This window comes from Bactrocera latifrons, unplaced genomic scaffold (genome assembly GCF_001853355.1).
Source record: "Bactrocera latifrons isolate USDA-ARS-PBARC rearing strain unplaced genomic scaffold, ASM185335v1 scaffold_6, whole genome shotgun sequence".
Classification (NCBI taxonomy): Eukaryota; Metazoa; Arthropoda; class Insecta; order Diptera; family Tephritidae; genus Bactrocera; species Bactrocera latifrons.
In genome coordinates, this window is record NW_017537267.1 from 3,341,129 (window position 1) to 3,348,046 (window position 6,918).

Here is a 6,918-nt window from a genome sequence, read left to right on the forward strand (position 1 = left end):
TTTTTTTTTTTTTTTCAAAAAAATATCAGCTTGCACTTCTCACAAACAAGAACAAGAAAAAGCAGTTCTTTACATACCTTCACACATAGTATACATTCATGGATACAAACAGTAGTACGAATTGCTCTCAGAGTATAGTTACGTATACGCAGTGTTGTTCGTTATTGCTTTATAAGCAAACCTGACTAAGAGCATACACATGTACATACATTTACACCACATGTCGAGAAAAAAGAAAATCGTTTAAAATCGATTATTTCGGAGCAAGCAAAATGGAAATTCTTTGAAGAGCCGAAAAAAAGTGGTGTTTCCTACACAAAAACCGATTTAGGACACATTTTAAGAATATCAATTATACCAATGAATACTTCATAAGTTTACAGGGTTATATATTGGATATATTTTCAACAGCGGAAACTTAAAAGTTTATGATACATAACGGGGGTTTCAATAAGAGCGCTAAAAAGTTTTTTTTTTTTAAATAAACATATGAAAGAAATAAGCCTCATTGTTCTAGATGATTTTCCAATACGACATACGACGATTCTGGTGGTCAAGCGGCCTCAGTCAATTTGAACTTGTAAGGATGTAGGCCAAAATATTTTCGCAAAATCCGCCACAACGACGTCACAGAGATGCTCAACGTTTGAGCACGTCGTGTGAGAGACTGATTTGGGTCTTCCTCAAGCAACACTCTCGACACTACGGGCACTTCTTTGGCTTACTGGCACGGAAACATTTCGTACTGTGAATGTTGATTCAAATTTTTCCACTAGGCGCTCAACTGTTGATCTGACACGATGACTATGACGACCACAAATTGGACACAGCGCTCTAAAATTGAGGCCACTGACTCCGAATTTCGGCAGTAAATTTTAATAATTTCGACTCGTTGTTCCATGATGAAATGTCAACCCTTACTGAAGAGAAATGTCAAAAGAATGGAAAAAATATGGCGTCGTTTGCTGTGACTCTTTTCTCTGTCTACTTTTGTAGTGTCGTTTTGAAAAACCCCTTATATGATACACTGGCTCAGCTGAGATGTTTGTGACATTAGCAAATAGGCCATGTGAATCGCTTCATCTTGGCATCTTTTTGCGAAAGTTTATATATGAGGCTAGCCGAATGGAAAACCTAAGCAGTATTTACTTTTATGACGTTATTGCTGATATTGTCAAAAACATTGATAATAAATTAGCAATACTTTGAGGTGGTCAACCGCGAAATTCTCTCAATCAAGCCAAGAATATAGCACACATTATTATAGGCACAGGAGAAAAGTTACTGGAAGCAAAATTTTAAAAGTCTAAAATAACAAAGAAGCCGGGCGCAGTCTATACCCAGATATCTATGGCAGCTGTTTTCTCAGAAAATTTAACACTGCAATATCGGTAACGGTAAATTTTGATTTAGAATTGTTGAACACTTTTGGAGAACATACACACACACACACGCTTCAAATACTTTCAGATATTTACTTTCGAAATTAAAAAAATATAATTTTTGTGAAGTTTTCAAGTGTTAACAAGACGGAAAAGCTGTTGCAACAACTAGCGTCTGCGTACACGCGAGTATATGAAAACGAAGAAACTAATAAATTAATGAACTATGCATACCATTCTTATGAAAAACTTCAAATATACATTGTGTAGCGAAAAATGCAAGTAAAATGTAAAAAATTGTTGTCATTGTGACAGCAAGAAACGAAGAAGTATGTGAAAATGACAACTTCAAAGAAAAAATAAATAAAAAGTATTTAATAAAAACAAAAATAAAATAGAAACGAATAAAAAAAAATTAAAAATTATTTATTACAAAAAAAGGAAAATTAAAACGAAATCGAAACTAAACTGATTAAAGACATACATACATACATGTGTATATATATTTGAAATGTGTATAAGTAGGCAACCAAAATTCTATTATGAGAATAATAGAAATGATGAATAAAAAAGTAGACGAAATTCAATAATGAAAAAGCAGAAAAGCTGCAAAAATAGTTATTTAAACCACGTGTTTGGACCACACTCCTACATTAAAAGTAAAAACTTCTAAAAGGAAAAAACTTTTTGATAACTAATACCTGAATACTGAATGAATAATTACAAAATACTCCTCAATCACATAGCGTCACCTAAAATTCAAACCAAGTATCGCCACAAAAAAAAAAAAAAATCGAAATTGAGCTTTTTTATTGCTTAAGATTCACTACATCATATTACACATATACATATGTGTGTTAAATTTTTAGCCTAGAGAAACTGTGCAATTTGAGTTTTGCTTGTAAAATGGTTATATATTGGTTATACCACTGGCAGTTATAACTAATATATAACCTGCCAAATATAACCAACATACAACTACTTTATAAACCAAACTCAAATATTGTTTCAATATGAGTGCTTTCTATTATATCGTTTTCCTTCGCCTGTTAGTTCATGAAAAGTGATGTTACATTATTTTGCATTTTAGGTGAAGATATAATATATACCAATAATTTCTTTATATTAGACTACATACAAAAAACTATTCGCTGCTTATACATAATTACATCTAATAATATTCAAGAACCATTGCAGCAATCCCTTTCACCCTCATACTCACATTTACTCAGTTGAAAAACATAAAATCATATTTTTCTTCTAAAAAGTAACGGAGGTTGACTTAAGTTAATGAGGATAATATGAGTTCAGCCAGCCAACTTTTTCTTTTTTATTTTTCGGACCCGATTTTTTATTAAGGGGGAGCCTGCTTTAGAGGCTTAAAAAATCGATTTTTTTGACAATTTTTTTTTTTTTTTGGGAGGGAAAGAAATAATTGATTAAAGCGAAATTTTTAGGGTTTATAGTTGGAGATTTACACATCATCCGAAAATTTTTTGGATACGAAACTTTGATATTCTGCCTTTGGGAAGCAAGTGCCCGATGCATCTCGTATGTGCATTTGTCAGACGGCGGGAAGGATGCAGGTCGCAATTTCTATCTGAAACGAAAAAATCAAAGAAATTCATATTTTTTAATAACTTATCTTCTAGTTGAACAAAGAAAGTCTTTTAGTTAAACTAAAAAAATACCAAAAAATAAAGTGTAAAATTTTACAAACTTTTTAAAAATTGAAAAAAAGTGGTTTGTTGGTCAAAAGCCAATTTTTTTTATTTTTAAAAAATTTGTAAAATTTTACACTTTATTTTTGAAATTTTTTTAGTTTAACTAGAAGATAAATTATTAAAAAATATCAATCTTTTTGAACTTTTTGTTTCCGACAGAAATTGCGACCAGCATCCTGCCCGCCGTCCGACAGATGCACATGCGAGATGCTTCGGGCCATTGCTTCCCAAAGGCAGAATATCAAAGATTTCGCATCCAAAAAAATTTTGAAGGATGTTTAAATATACAACTATAAACCCTAGAAATTTCGCTTTAATCAATTATTTCTTTCCCTCCCAAAAAAGTCCTCAAAAAAAATCGATTTTTTTAAGCCTCTAAAGCAGACAAGCCCGCTTAATAGCAACTCCAGCGCATTCGTCAGCGCTGGTTGTACTTGTCACACTCATGGTCTAGGGGCTTTTAGCTGACGGCATAGTTTTATCAGCTGACCACTGGCTCTTGGCTGCCACTGCTGGCGGTTCAAGCTTATAATTGGATAGAACCCTTCTGATCAGGTAGGCAGATGCTCTACTCGCAGATCCAATTTTGTTCTTTGTAGGCATACCTTGGCTGTCGGGTTTGGCTTCGGCTGGTGTTGTTGCCTTCCTGGTCTTAGGCTTAGCTTCAACTCCAACTTAGCTACTGCTTTGTGCTTTTTTCGTGCTACTTTCGACCTCGTTGCAAATACTGCGCTCGTCTGGGAACAAGTAGTTCCCTTCGGGGTTTTTCAGGAGATTCGAAATTCTATAATTAATTATTTCATATTGCATATTAGGACTTACGAATGTAGGGGAAAGTACGCCTGCTTGCGCACAACCCACGCTAAGCAAGCAAAGCATCATATTACGAAAGGCCCTAGGTATTCCCACACTCCGTTCGCGACTGAACTACTTGATTGTCTCAGCACGGATCTAGGCGTGATTTCCGGCGCGGATCTAGCTTTATTTTCATCCCCAACCATAGTAAGCCTTCTTATTTGAATGTGTTATTGAGGCGCAACGAACATCTAACCTAAAAGTCAGACTTTAAGTAGACCCAACTGGAATAGATGCGAGTTAAATATAAATTTTATACAATTTCAGTGTCCTGCCCAATCATATCCATACGCACACACACACTCATACATTTACGCACACATTCACATACAAAATGCCACCCGCTTTAATCATTTTCCATTAGCAAACGCGTTTCATCAAAATGTGCCTTTTCAGTTATTGTTGTTGTTATCAGCAGTTCAAAAATAAATATGCATTAAATCACAAAATCCAACCGGAATAAAAAATATAAACTCAAAAAACTAAAAATACATGCATACACAGAAAAACACATAGTACATACACATGTGTATGTATGTATTATATATAAAGTAGAACAATACAATGGCAAACTATGAAAAGCAAAAAGTGAATTGATTAGCCTACGAGAAATGCACTCACGCGCATGCTTAAATAATACAATTAAATATTTATACATATGTACAAATATATGTACATACTTAGACGAAGTTAGCATTGCAAATGGCACGCAGGTAGAAAAAAGCTAAACAAAATCCAATAAATGCATTGCAAAATATAAATAAATTGAATAATAATAATAAAAGAAATACGAAAAAACCGAAAAAAAATAAAATTAAAATTTTCCCGTTATAATAGTAGTTTTCCATTATTCTGCTGTCACTAAACCTTCATGTTCACGAAACCTTCAAAGTACCCCCAGCGAAATATTTATAAAGCCACCGGATAATCTCATGTTTTTTTTTGGAAAAATTGGTGTAAGCGTCTAGAAATCCTGTGTTCTAAATAGAAAGGGTGATCCATTTCGAGGTTCCCCACTTTTTTTAATGAAAAAACACAGAAACTTCAAATTTAATGAGAATATTTTACTATTATCTGCTCATGGAAGTGTTCTCTCAATAAATCCATTGATTGATGCGATGAATGAAGTGGCGTCGTCTTGTTGAAACCAAATGTCATCGAGATTACGAGCTTCAATTTCAGGCATCAAATAGTCGGTTATCATGGCGAGATGAATTGGAAGCTCTTGAATCCCTTTAGGTTGCTCTTCGTCTCAAACTTGGCAATTTTGATTGTGTACTTATCCATTGATAAGTCATCGCTGAACAAAATTTGCCCCGAAAACGTCAGATCTTCTTAGAACAAGAGCCCAAGAGCGAAGCGATATCACTTGGCAACGTCGAGCGGGTTCAGTTCTAGCACAAGCTATATTTTATATGCTTTCTATTTGAGGTATCGACATAAAATGTGCCAAGCCGTTCCATACGTCAGTCCAAATTGCGGCGAATGGCGCCGAATCGACTCTTCACGGTTCTCGCGTGGAGAATTCGACTGAATATTATCAAATAATAAAGACTGGATCTCAAGATGGGTGATGCTGTTGCGAATGGTACGCTCAGTAGGCCGATTATGTTGACCATAAGTTGAGCGAAGCGCCCGAACACACATTTTTTACAGAACGCGAATTTTTGTAATAAAGTTGAACGAGCGTTTGAAAGCGTTGTTCAGACGCAAGTCTTTATATGATGAAATGCCAAACAATACGGAAAAAATAGCATGACAGCTTGACACAACTGCAAAAGCTATCGAAAAAACCACACGTTAGAAAAAAATATGTTTCCTCTTTATTTTAAATAAAAACCTTCATGAGATGATATGAAAATTTTCCCAAATTTAGACGATCATTAAGGAAACAATAGCCGTGTAAAGTGATATTAATTAGACGTTAGGTAATACTGGCCGACTATCACATCATATATAGATATTTGCGAATTTTAAGAGCGACTTAATTTCTACGTTTCATATTTCGTCCAGTCCTTTGAACTCCGAAGCTACTAGATACTTGAGTCGATAGGCATATGAGATATTCCAGCGTCTGCAGTAGGTTGTGACCTGTTAAGGGGACAACAGCTGTCCTTTCAAGACCGCGTGAGTAAGAAGCAAGCGAGTTTTCCTAACGGTCTCTTGCACAGGATCTTGGCGATTCTGCATGTATATAAGGCATTTCATATTGCCGTTTAGTATGCAGTGGTTTTTTGCACCTGAGGATTTAACTGTGGTGAATAATGTTATTTCTTATACAATAGCATTTATCAGTCAATAATATTGCGCAGTAAAATATTTCGAACCCAGATACATATGTACTATATATCCTTTTTACCCACCTCAATAAGCTAAAAGCACAAAATACATTATAAAACTCAATTACTGGATTGCTACTTTTTCCGAATAATATTTAGTATCTAGAGAGAATTAGCATGACTTTTTTAAACTTTAAAGCAATCGGTTTATCCCCTGGCATCCGTCAAACCACAGCTACGAACTCCCACAAATTGTCACTTTTCAATAAAGCAATTAAATTAGATTTTGAGTTAAGAACTATTTACTCAATTTGCTTTTGAGAAATAATTAATACCATTAAAGAAATCTGCACGCTGACTGCAATGAAATCAGCAAAGAAATAACTAGAAAACTTAAAACACAAACTAAATATTTGTTAAAACTATTTTTAAGCAAATAGAAGACGGTAAAAATTTACGATGCTTATGAAAACTTGAAAACTAAAATTAATTAAATATTTAAAGACATAATTATAGTGATACACAATAAGAAACTAGAAAGAAAAATTAAATAAAAATACAATTATCTAACGTTACATTTTGTTAGTACACCTGAATTGAAAATATATATACGTTAAAAAAAAAATAAATAAATAAAAACGCAACTATTCAATCGAAAGCAAAAGGGTAAATATTTAT